Here is a 14,205-nt window from a genome sequence, read left to right on the forward strand (position 1 = left end):
GGCTGAATGAAGTCCTGACAGTCATCTCCAAATTCTATATTCTGATTTTTTTCCCTCCATGAAGGTAGCAATGGAATTTCACATTGCAAACTTTTTTCTCCTATATCTTCATCTGTGCATATGATTTCTATTTTCACTCTGTAGTTTCTGTTTTTATCAGGAAATGTTGACTTTGGACTACAGCTTTCAGGATAGTTTGCTAACTTTGTTTGTCTCAGGACACATAAAATAGTATATTGGGTTGTTTTTTTGAGTTATATTGAGGGGATAAAAAGAAGAAAATGGAGAAGCTGTTCCTCCCAACCTCATCTTTATGTAAAGCAATACCTCCCTCCCCACCTGCACACTTCTCTCTCTCTCCCCTCTCTCTCCTCCCCCCCCCACACACAAATGCTACATACCTTCTAGCTCCTTAAGGCTTTGGTAGACACTCAAAACCCTTTAGAATTACAAGGGAATTGTCTATCTAGTAAGAGAGCTCAAGACAAAGAGATTTCATTAGCATAAAAAGTCCAATAATAGTAGTGTCCAATAGGAGTATCTTGCAATGATACCATCAGAGTTAAAATCTTAATTAATAGATAGAAAATAGGAGTATCTAACTCAAAAACATTCTTTCCAGATCTTCCACTTGATGTCAACTAATATAGTCCTAGTCCACCTCTGTAAATCTACAATAAGCATGTTGCCTATAATTTTATTTTGGGGACAATGGGGAAGAAGCAGTTGGGGTCTTATCTGGCCCAAACCATTACTTTTTCTGGTTTTCTAATACATCATTCTCAACCAAAATACTTGATTTAGAAATTCTTCTTTGTAAGTGGAGCTGTGGCTCAAGTGGTACAGTACTCACTTTGAGCTGAAGAACTGAGGGACAGCACTGAGGCCCAGAGGTCAAGCCCCACGACTGACAAAAAAAGAAAAAAATACAAAACAAAACAAAAACTATTTTTTCTACATTTTAAGGCCCTGTATCATTGGGTTAAAATAAGGAAGAGATAAATATTCTTTAAGCACCTACGTCCATGTAGCTTTGCTATACAACAATATAAAAGTCACATAAAATTTCCTTTATAGTAAGAAGATTCCAGAAGGAAAAAGAATAGCTAGAATCCTGCATGCTGTCATGATTTGTAAGTCCACCTGTACAGATTCTTTACACTTTTTAAGCCCTCCAGCCAGTTTGAAGGAGTAAATACTCATAGAGCTTGCTGGCTTCTCACAAATACAGATGAATGACAGAAAAAGAAACATAAGTTGTTTATCAAAAGCTGTAAGAACAGCATCTTGCATGAGCTGTGTGTGTTAATCAGATTTTTATTGCTGAGACAGAATACCTGAGGAAAATCAGCTTAAAAGAACACAGATTTTGTTGCATTCCATGCTCCTATTTTCAGTTTATGGTCATGTGGATCTGTTGATTCTGGGCCAATAATGAGGCAGAAGGTACTGGTGGGAAGACACACTTCATGGAGGAAAGAGAGCAAACAAGATGGGAGGAAAGAGTTGAGATCCCACTACACCTTTCAAAGGCACTCCTTCCAATGACCTATTAAAGTTTTAATCATAGAGGTCCTTCACTTCTTTAGTTAATTCCTAGGTATTTTATTTTTTGTGGGGCTATTACAAATGGAGTTGCTTTCCTAATTTCAGCCACACTTTTCTCATTGTTTGCATACAGAAAAGCCATTGATTTTGGGGGGTTAATTTTATAACCTGCTACTTTGCCAAAGTTTTGAATCAGCTTGAGTAATTTGGGAGTGGAGTCTATGGGATTCTTTAAATACAAGATCATGTCATCTGCAAAGAGGGAGAGTTTTATTTCTTCTTTCCCTATTTGGATCCCCTTTATGTCTGCATCTTGTCTTATTGCTGTAGCTAGGCATTCTAATACTAGATTGAAGAGAAGTGGTTCATTCTTAACTCCAGAACCTCCAACTCTGGCTTTCTAATTATGAGTCCCCAAATTAAGCAGTAATTGGGAAATTATGGAAATTATGATTCCCCACAATGATCTACATCTGAAGTGTCATTTAATTAATATCTAATGGACTTCTAACCATGCTAACATTGCTGATAAAGTACTGGATACAATTTACAAAATCTCTAAAGAAGTAGAGTTTAGAATCTAATGGGAGAAATGGAAGAGAAAAGATCAATTACAACACTTTGGTAAGGAAAGTGTGACTGCTCACTTGGCACAAAAGAGACACACTGCATGCCACCATGTAGGAAGTTCTGATAGGAAACCCTTAAACATCACCAGTAGCAACAGGCAAACTAGGGTATGAGACAAACAAAGGAGTTAATATGACAGCGCACTTCTCTGAGAAGAAACATATTCCAAAAGAAGCCACAGAACAGAAGCATGAAGTGGGTGGGCGGCAATAGTAACTGAGTGTAAGGTTTACCCAGCATGCCCTGGGCATCAATGTGGTGCTTAGTGGGTAGCATATAAGATCTAATTTCATTCTCATAGTGTAACCAAAGGTAACTGAAGCACAAGGAAGATAAACTTTTCTGTCCATGGTCACATCACTGGCTAAGTGATTAAACCAGGAATTAAAACCTTAGCTGGCTCTAAACCCCCATCTTTAACAATCATTAGAATCTTTCTACAATGCAAATAAATATGTCTAATAGTGAGGTTTAAGTCATTATTCTGTCTTTCAGCAACAAAGCAACAAACCTAATGTAGAGTTCCAATTTTACTGATGATTTTTCTGGAACCTCTCTTAACTCAGGATGTCTGTCCAAACTAACTGGATAAAGCATCAGGCTATTTGGTCCCTAGATTTCTGACTCCTTAATGTAGAAAGCAGAAACTAGAGTCCTGTTTCTGACATTCGATGCCTAGCCTAGATCACCTTTTTTTGACTTCAGACACCAGCAACCTCTGTCTAGACTTCATATTTGTACAAGCACATATGCTCAAATTGCTCTTTGATTTCCTTTGCACTTCTGCATGTTGTCTGGAGTCTAGATTTCCTGCCTACACACTGCCAAGACAACATCTTCGCTACATGGAAAGGGACATGCTTTATTCCACCTAAGTGTCATACTGTTGTGAGATCTTCCAATCTCAAACCCTCTTAGTGACCTCATTTTTTCAGCAACCATGGTGTACAGCTAACTCTGTTCTATGTCAGTTTTCAGGTTTACTACTCAAATTGTTTCCTTTATTTTTCTGACTGCTTTGAAATCAGAGGTGAAATTTCTTTTCTGTCTAGGTTGTTCAAAGATATGACTTTCCCTGAAATTAAGAACAAATAAAGTGAAAGTTTTAAAGCAAATCACAAATCCAGAATAATATAATTGTCATAAAACTATGAGAATATTTCAATATGAAGTCAAATTTTAAGATAAATTTTACACTGTTGCATGTAGATTTTTACATATTGTAAGAATATAATTCTATATATTTATATATGTGCACATATATCCACTTTGTACATATAACTAACTTTTTAATGTTTTAGTTATTTTCTCAAAATTCTTAAATTACATGGAATCTTCGACTTAGTAGACCACATATATTGCTTAGTATGTCATACATCTTTAATATCTTGTGATCTTCTGGAAGCTTCTAGTCTTAATGTTAGGAAGCTCATTTGCTTCCTTGAATACAAACATGAATTGCTTACAATATGTTTACAAATAATTTTGTATTAAATTATTATCCTAAGAAGAAGCTAGCTAGTGAGTAAATAAATGCCCATCAAAATGTTTCTGTAATGCTAGATTTAATACTTTTTCCTAATTGTGATAGTTTTAAAATATAATCTAGTTCTTTAATAAAACATTATATTTGTTTGTAAAAAGTCATGATGACCAACTTGCAAGGATTAATGCTACTTTTTCATGCATTTGCCCACTAAATAAAGTTTTCCCATTTCTGAAAGTTGACAGTGATGTCTAGCAGGTCTTTCTTTCTTTTCAGTTCTAAATTGCTTGAACATGAGTTCAATTCCTAACTATCAATTTCCTGCTGGACTCCTTGCTGCCTGGCATCTGAAACTACTTTTCTTTGAGGCCAGTGATGACCTCCCCTTCAATTTAAGTGCAGTTTTCTTTGTTCCTATATTTTGAAACTTTCTGCTGCCTTTCATGCAGTTGACCACTATATACTCAATTGCACTCTGTAGTTTCAGTACCATCCATTACATTCTGATACAGGTTTGTCACAGCTACTCACTCTGTTTCTCTGCTGCGTTGTCACATCTCCAAATCCTTCAATGATCTGTGTACCCTAAACTAGTATTAATATATGTATAACAAAGTCTGCAAGTAAATACTATAGCATTTTTATTATTCTGCACATAAATGTACAGTCTATGTATTTAAGTACATAATGTAATTAATGATGAAATCTTCCACATATTAATTAGAAGGCAACTAGAAAGATGAGAAACATTGTATTAATGCTCTCATGAAAGTCTATTTTCTTTCTGTGGTTGGTAGTTACTAGACAGCCAGTTTCTAGTTTCTCACACTATTCATTTGTTCAACTATATTTATTGAGCCATCTCCTTACTCCAGACATTAACTTGGTTGCCAGTGATTTAAAACAGACTCTGTTATTACCTGGCTAATACTTTAGTATACTGAGAAAAATGAGCATTAATGAATTGATCTATGAAAAAAAACTTCCAACATTTGAAAATATTAAACAATATTTTAAGATCTTTTATTATAGAGCTCTGGTGTGGACAGGAAGTTGAGGAGAGATTTTTTTTTTATTGTAAAGGAAATATACAGAGGGGTTACAGTTACCTAAGTCAGGTATTGAATAACTTTCTTTAACAGTGTCACCTCTCCCTCATTTTCTCCTTTCCCCTTCCCTCCCAAGTTCTATAGAGATATCTTTTCATTTCCTAAAACATTATTATTATATTTCACTTACTAAGTTGTCTTTACTTCCTAAAGCACTTATTTTACTGAGTGCTGTCTAGTGAACAAGAGGAAATACATAAAGTTTCAGAGTATCCTCTGCCAACCAAAGAGCATGATAAAGCTAATTCTCAGTAATGGAAGGTAGAAGAGACATTAAGAGAGATAAAACGAGACTATGTTTTTCTGGAAAAAGCAAACCACTATTCTGAGCTTCTGAATTATTTTACTTTTGTCATTACTTATAAGTAATGGAAAGCCATGAGGGAGTTATAGGTGACTAGAAAATAGAAGAGAGGGTGTGGAGGTTAATGCAAATAAATTGCATTATTTTCAAGAGAGAAGTGAATGGAATTCCTACAACTGGAATCATCATTTCCTTTTTAATAGAAAGTTAAAAGTTTAGATTTCATTCTCTTTCATTCTGAGTCTCCTTTTTTTGCTCTGTCTCCTGTTCACAACCTCTAATTAGTGGGATTTGATAAAGCTTCTTCTCTGGGTGATATCATCTAATCACATATGCACAATCTATGTCCAATGCCTGCAAGATATATTGTGTTTAGTCACTAATGGATATCTCTATCATACAGACCTAAAAGATATCATGTCTGTCCACATTACTATCGCCTTTACTTTCTTTCCTTCCCTCCCTCCTTTTCTCCCTTTCTCCTTCCTTTCTTCCTTTATTTCCTTTATCCTCTCTCTCAGAGGTCACATATAAATTTAATAAAATTCTGCTAAAATTTTTCTTTGCTATGGTTATTCAAAGAAGAATTTGGAAAAATATCTGGCTTTTACAATATAAAATATTCTTTATGAAATCTTACTGTCAATGAGTTTTGTGGCTGTTTTTTGTATTTCTTTACATATACCTTGCAAGAACCTCAACACTCTTATGTGATATTTCCTCACATTTCCCACCTTAGGACCATGTTCTCTACCTTACACTACAGCTATCACATCAGCCTCTCATGCAACATTGTTATACATTTCTAGGCAAACAGAAAGGAGTTCCTCAGGAACTCATCTTCTCTATCCATCACCCAATAGAGAGCAGATATACAAAGGCATTAGAAGAGGCCATACACAATGCTTAACTGATTTGATCCATTAGATGTTCTGTATTAACACATCATTATTGTATAAGGGGATGAACTTAGAATAAAGATTGCTGTGACACTCTTATGTAAAATTTGTGAACTTAGTTAATCTAATCTTTAGGTTTAGTATCTCTCTCTCTCTTCCTCCATAATGAAATAATGTACCACAAATCACTTGCCACTGTAAGAAAAATCTTAGAGTGCAGGGTAACGACATAGTCCATTCATATTTTTAAATTATTATTTAATAATGGCCATTATGGTGTTTTCACTAATTTTAAAACTAATTATTTTTTTAATTCACTGAAAAGGAGGTTTCATTCTTCTGTATCTTCCAGCTGATCCCATCCTGTATTAAGATATGTCATTATTCAGGATCACATAGTTTCTATCCTTAGCTAACTTCAATGAAATCAATGAGTTCCAAACTCTGACATTTCACTAATTCAATCACATGTATTTTTAAGTAGTTGGTCATGCTACTGAATACCACCCATTATTTGGAATAAATTATTGAAGTAAGAAATCTAGTAACAGCAGGTTGACCCATTGTAACAATGAGACATACAAGACACTATATTGAAAACAAACTTCACAACTTCCGGGGGGGGAGGGGGGGAGAGAGGAGGTGGGGAGGGAACAGTAGGAGAAAAACAAAGGAGGGGGTAACAATGCTCCATAGGAAAAATACTCATTACCTTACTCATATAACTGCAACCCCTCTGTACAGTAGCTTTACAATAAAAATATTAAAATAAAGAAATCTAGTAACAGTAGTTGAGATGTAACGTTGTTAATTCTCTGGTACTTTTCTGGGTTTTTGTTTGTTTTTGTGTACATGTATGTGTCAGACTGTTCTAATAGTCCCAGATAACCCTGGCTCCTATTTCCTTTAGGATTTTTGTTTTGTTTTGATTTGGTTTTGGTTATTTCATCCATTTACTCAAAGCCACAGTAATCTATTTCATTCCAGGTCTTAAATGCATTTACAATGCTGAAGATCTACTTCAATGCTCCAACCAAGTGGCCAGTAATCCTCAGTGGTTATTTACAACCAGCAGATGTTCTGGTACTTGAGTAATAATTTTCAGCTCTATTTCACTCCTCCTTTCACTCATGCTGAACACCAAGTCCTTACTCAATCACATTGTCCTTTCTCCTATCATTCTGACTTATTAAAGGCTACTCTGTATGCAATACCTACTACTCAACTTTACTGAAAATTTTTTCTACTTATTTTTAGAAATTTAATAGTTAAGACTTTCCTGCCTTGTACTGAGACTGTATCACAAGTTCTTTGTGCAAATGTGTGTGGTATAAAGTCCTATAACAAGTTACAGTTATTTATGTATAATCTTGTGCTTGCTCCAAACTCTGAATTCCTTGAGAACAGTTGCATTTTGCCCATTGTTGGCATGATATAAATGCTCAATTGTAGATCTAATTATTAAAAATTTATAAGTTGAGTCAGAGTTTTTAGAAATGAAGAATAACACTTCTTGAGTGTGGGATTTTTTTCATTTTTTACACTTCCATTAATACCTAAATTTTGTGCAAGAACATAAATCCCAGGAAAGTGATATTTTAAAATTATATTTTATTTACATCTCTTCTGACCTAATGATAGACCTATGACAATTTCGCCATTAAAACAAAACAAAGCAAGCCAACCACACATATTTACATAGAATATTTACATTTACATTTACATACAAAATCTGATTTCTGAAATAAGGACAGTCTTATTTGGCCTTAAATATTGTGTTATGCTTGGGTTTTAAAAAGATACTTTAGTTTAATTTTGTCACCCCTTTCTCACCCACCCACATGAAATAACTTGCTGGAAAGCTGTACTTGCTATTACATAGATTGGGAAATAAATTCATTTACAACTATAGTTTTCAAACTTTCATTGATTCATGTAAAATACCAAAAATGAGGTAATACTAGTAAAAGTCTGAGTTTCATTAGTGTCATACAGTTATATTTCTGTATATGTATGTATGTATGTATGTATGGTGTCCAGCATCATGTAAATTTAGAATTACAGAAACCATGTAAAATAGTTTAATCCAGTTTTTACAAAAGTAAAATAAAAATTTCACTAATAAAAGTAAGATCTAAGTCACATCAGATATCTTATATGTAGTGAGTAGTAAACCTTTGTGTAAAACCATTGTTTTAAAAGTAAATAGTACTATTGATTGCCAAAATTTTGGATATTCTAATATTCCAAAATTATAACATTGGTAGATATCAATGAGTAAGTAGTCTCCCAAATTAACTAAAATACATGCATGCTGACATGCATACACACACACACACACACACACACACACACACACACACACACACACACACAAAGTCAGTAACAACACAAATAACAACAAAAGGAAATGTTAATTGAGCATTTACTATATATAATGTACTTTTTCAGGGTTTATGAGATATTTCACAATATTGTGAGACCGATGACAGTACTTTTATTTTCCTTATCTTTATATGAAGACATATGGCTGAAAGGTGTGGAGAAGATATTACACTCACGTAGCCTGGTGCCAGAAACCATGTAAGAATAAGCACCTTAGTGCATGCAAACAAACAAAAATGCCTTGGGAAACATCTGCTGTTGTCTTGCTTGACTGATCAGAACAGTTTGCTCACCTGATAATACATTTTTTTTCTATAAAAATTGATGAAAGTTTCTGAAATTTACCTTTACAACTTGCTATGTCAATCACAAGAGATTTTATCTTATCCTATCCAATTTCCTAACTTTCAGTCAGCATAATGCTTCATTTGGGTGACTTTTCAACACCAATATGTATACTCAGTTCTATTAATAATGTAGTCTCTATATGGATGCAAATGCTGTGATGATGCAGGTTGAGTTGTTCAGTATGGTACAAGAGTAGACTCACTTCTGTGGCCAAGACAAGCACTTTGTTATGCTAAATATTTTGCCACTGAAATCAGTGACAGAGAAAAGCAACCAAGTCTTTTCTTCAGGTAGCAATTAACATTAAAATTGATCTGAAACCAGTTTAAGTTTTTCTTATCATAAACATTATCAAAATTAATTCGGAGGATATCATTAGGGAAATATAGCTAAATGTAAGGCCCAGTGCCTCCTGGAACGTCTTAACAAAGCAGTCATATTTAATTACTCTGGGTTATGTCCAGAGAAGGCTATTATTATTACTATGGCCAGTTTAGGCAATTCTGATATGAGAAACTGTAGCTCTGAAAGAATGAAAATTCTTTATAATTATTAAGCCATTAAAAGGGCAACTTCCTAGGCCAAGTCTTCTGAGACTAAATGGAAGGCATATAAAAAGCATACTCATATACCTTTAATTATCTAATTCCAATTTTATTCCTTCAATATACACATTTCTAATCTGGGGAGGAGAAAGGGAATAACAAAACGCAGGATGACTCGTTGCAACAAGGATACCTACAGGACAACATATGGGAAATGAGCTTTACAACTTTGTGTGGCAAGGGGGGTGGTGGCGGGAGAGGAGGGAAGAGTGAGGAAGGTGGGGGAGGGAAGGGATAGTAGGACAAGAAGAAGGAAGGGAAGGGGTAGCAATGATCGACAAGTAACGTACTCATTGCCTTACTCATGTAACTATAACCCCTCTGTACAACAGCTCAACATTAAAAAATAAAATAAAAATATGCACATTTCATATTGGTATTACCAAAACGATTGGGTTTAAGGCAAATATTTCACTAATATGAAACAGTATTTGCAAAATATTCTGTGTGAAGTCAAATGTAAGTAGGTAGGTTTGACGTGTATCATGATGCATACTTAGTTCTCTAGACTCCTCAATAGCTAATTAAATGATACCATCTATAAATGGTTTATCTTCAGCTAATATATTCTATGTACAGGTTGATTTTCTCTGGAGAAGTTATACTTCAGGCTTTTTTTTCCTTTTCAAATCACTGTAAATCTGTAAGCAAATTTGATAGGTATTAAATATCACTTTTGGTACAATTGTCCTAGGTACTAATATTAATTTGTCAGTACTGAAAAAAATGGATCTTAGACTTCATATGATCTATTGTGTGCTTATTCTGATACAAACTAGGATAATATGAAAGGTAAGACTGCTAATTAAAAGAAATGATAAAAGAAATGTTATCCTCTGTTTATGCTACTAGGTCCTAGCAAAACGAAAACCAATTGTAAACTCAACCCACTATTACCACTAAAGACTTTATTACAAAATAGAGTATAAACATATAGCTGTCTTGATATATTGAAATATGAGACCACTTTGTCCAAAAATGGTTGATGATAGAATACAGTTATATATTATATAAGATATATATTATTATACATATATTAGAGTCTATAACAACTTAATTTCTTTACTTTTGTAATATTCCTGGGCTTACATTAAGAATCAAACAAGAATATAAAGTAATTACACATTGGGCTTACATTAAAAACAAACGAGAGTACAAAGCAATTATACATTGTTTTTTTTATAACATACGGCCATAAAATGTGAAGAAATCTATTTTATATTAGAACATATCTGAGAAATTACAGACCTATAAAAACATCATAATACAGACAAGTTTATCACTCAAATCATGTTTCCGGTTTCTTGGAAAGCTCTAAGTTTTATTCATCAAAAAACAAATATTCTATTGGTTTTAACTTAAAGATGAGAACTTAAAATAGAAACAAAAACAAATTTACAGCATGCCAAAGAGCATGATCCTTTATATTGTTCAGTTACAAATGCTAAGCACTTAGAAGAGAACTTGGAACAGAGCAATCAGAAATAAATTAACATGCAGTTAGATGACTAAATATGTGAAAAAAAAGTAAGAGACTGATTTATTGCTTGATTGTGATGAAATTTGTAAATCTGTTTCTTAGCCCTACCTACTCTATTATTGATTTATTGAGTGAGGACTGGGAATCATTTTCACATTATTAATGTCTATTTCTTTAGCTACACAATACTAGTTGCCTTACCAGAGACCAGTTATTCAGATTGAGATATTATGAACACTAAAATACCTTTTAAACTTTAAAAATCACATATTTAGTGTATAATCACCAAACATGCACCTAAACATACATACACTTGTGTAAAAGTATAATCCCAAACTAAAACATTATCATTACTGTATTTTTTTGTATAAGTAACAAAGTTGCCTAGAAAGACAAGTTGGTTTACTGACCATCTCTAAACAAATTTGATAGATATTAAATATAACTTTTGGTTCAATACTTGAACTGAGAAGTAAGAAAAGTAACTGCTACTTGAATTCAATCATTACAGGAAGTTGATAGAGATGATTGTGTGAAACCGCAGTCTAGGATAGAATGAAGGCTTAGGAAATATGACTATTCATTGTATAATAGATAATTAGTGGAATAATCAGTGAAATAATTTTCAAAGGAATCACATATCGAACTCAGTATTTGGAATACACAAAGAATATTTAGAAAACACAACTTGTTTGTGTCACTCTGAATTATTTCCCAAGTTTTAAGATGTGCCAAACTTGTCACTGAGTACTATTTTAATTTGGTATACAGCATAAAGTACTTTATGATATTACATAGAAAATCACTTGAGAATTAAAAATAGTAGTAATGATGATTAGGTAAACTTCTATAAAGAATAGACATATGCCTTATAAGGAAGGAAAAAGAGCCCAGTAGTCCAAGGGTGACCTATGTCCCCTGTTCTGGAAGTCCTTCTTGAGGAGTTTGTGGCAAAAAAAAATTGCTATAAACTTTCTAAAATAAAAAGTAAAATAATAAAATAAAATGTAAAACCCTGTCAAAGAACTCCATTCACTAGATAGCTCGTATCATTGTATCCACGTTTTATTGTTAAAAGTCACTTTACAATACTCAAAAAATGAGTAATGTCCCAATCAGTATCAGAGCAGTCCTTTTGTGATCACAATGGCTAATAGTGAGAGAGATGTCCACACACAAAGGAGGAAAAAACAATTTAAATGTCTAGGCTGCTCATTGACCGAGTAAGAGTTTCTTCATTGTTGATAGAAATAGATTTTTAGAAAATTAATTGTGAGGAAATGAAGGCTGTACCCTTGGTGAAGATTGATCACCTGTGAAAATGACAGAGTCAATACCCCTGAGTTACTCAATTCCACTTTAGAATATTTAAGGGGGAAAAAATGAAAGCACACTTCATTTCAAAGCAGTGTATCATTATACATAGGAGTTCACATTACCAAAACTTCTATATTCCTACTTTTAAGCTTTGAAATTTTGAGAATATAGCAAGGTAGATTTCAAAAAAAACTATTTGCAAGCATTAGGTGTTTAGTTGATTATATATGAATTCTTGTGATTCTACTAACATATTTGAAAATTTGACACTTTCTATCAGTTTAGTTTTTTTATTGTTGTTGTTTCCCCAGACTGAAAGAGACAAATCAAACAACAGTAATGTCAAAAGCTACCAGACAGGACTGGACTAGTAGAAAATACTGAAGTGTGACATAGCTCAGAGAACACTGCTTCCTTAAATACTACTGGAATGTTACAGGTTTTTTTTTTTTGTTTCTAACTATTTAAAATGTTGATTTGCAAAGATAGGATAGTCTATAATAAAGAAGAACGCAGGTAAGCCTGAAATCCATGAACAAAACAAAGTCTTATGGTTGAATCATTATTCAAAAGTTTCTTACTCTTAAAGGCAAAGGTGCTTTCAAAACACAAAATAGTGAATTAAATAGCATCAATTAATTTTTCTGTACTTTTAGTCTACATTAACCTGGGTTTAATTTTAAAATAAAATAATATTCTACTATATGCTATAGCACTAATCATCATTCAAAAATTATTTTGATAACATGTAAACATTTTCAATCCATTAAGAGCTTTCAAGAGTAACTGAGGGCGTCAAGCTTTTTGTCAGATTCAATCACCTATATCTGCAGCAGTTAACAAGATGTAAATTTATTTGTTTTGCTACAGGATTAGGTCCCTCGGATGCAAATGTTACTACTGACAAATGATTGGATCATGTAAAGCTTTATTTTTAGGATTCTTTGATACACAAAAGGCAGTGTAAAAACAATAGTGTGCAAAACAATGTAATAAATGATTTTAACTTCTCTGACATACCAAGAAAAATTCCCTACATTGTTCTTGAAAATATCTTTTATTTGCATCTGTTTAGATAAAAATGATAAGTATGAGTATAAAGTGGCTAAAAGTTCATTTCAGAACCTCAAGCCTTTTCTTGCCTTGGCAAATTTTGCTTTTCCTGTAGGGGCACAACTTTGGAAATACTGTCCCAAAGACTGCCATTTAACAATTAGAAACTTTAACTCATTTCACATTTATAATATTATTTGACTGTTTCTACCTCCACTCTTTCCTATTAACAGCAAAATTTAAAGAAATTAAACATACCATATTTTTAAACAAACAAACAAACATTCAGAACAGCGGTCCTACAAAAGCACTTACTTTCCTTTTTCTAGGAAAAAGCCGGAACGACCTGCCGTTCATTTTCTACTACAAATTAGTTTGTCAGGTACACATTAGGAGGCTTTTTCAATTCATTTTGCTCGATCCTCACTTCCTTTTAATGATACTATAAACTGTTCTGAATAAAAGCTTAACAGATAGTAACCCTGCTCAACCCTTATGTACTATTCCCTCTGTTAAACACATCTACCTTTATTTCAGAAGAGAAGGTAAAACGGAGAAGGATCTTACCAGAGAGAGAGAGAAAAAACAATTCGTTCAGCCAGATCTAGCAGGGCTCTGTGCAGCCTGGCAGCATGAGTGATCCCTGGGCCTCACACAAAAGCGAGATAATTGGCTCTCAATGAAGAGATGTAAACATCCATCATACTGGCACTGGGGCTGGAACTGAACGCTACCTCAGCTGTTCTATGTACTCCGACTGGAAGATGATGTCACGAGCATCAACTGGGTTTACTCTCATTGGCTTCTGTTACCTGGAATCATGCCTTAACCCTAAACTGTCAGCTACAAATTGAAATGCTCATTTCTGTGAGTTAGTCTATTTCATTTAAACAAATCACAAGCTGAAAATACCCCCCACCCCCACCCTATGTATGCTTTGAACTATTTACCTAAGTAACAAATTAAAACCTTTTTGGAATTTTAAACCTCAATTTTAATCCTCAAGTTTAAAAAAATATTACTTACAAAGAACATTTCAAA

At 33.5% G+C, this 14,205-nt stretch overlaps 1 protein-coding gene across 1 annotated transcript in view; it reads right to left on the reverse strand.

The window, feature by feature from the left end:
• Mgat4c (MGAT4 family member C) overlaps positions 1-13,853 on the reverse strand; it is a 199,375-nt gene extending 185,522 nt beyond the window's left edge. Inside the window, exon 1 of the mRNA XM_042693226.1 lies at positions 13,732-13,853. The gene's annotated coding sequence lies outside the window, so the exon portion shown is untranslated. The remainder of the gene's footprint in view (positions 1-13,731) is intronic.
• Positions 13,854-14,205: the final 352 nt, after the last annotated feature.

This window comes from Dipodomys spectabilis, unplaced genomic scaffold (assembly GCF_019054845.1).
Source record: "Dipodomys spectabilis isolate Male_0828 unplaced genomic scaffold, ASM1905484v1 ptg000163l, whole genome shotgun sequence".
Classification (NCBI taxonomy): domain Eukaryota; kingdom Metazoa; phylum Chordata; class Mammalia; order Rodentia; family Heteromyidae; genus Dipodomys; species Dipodomys spectabilis.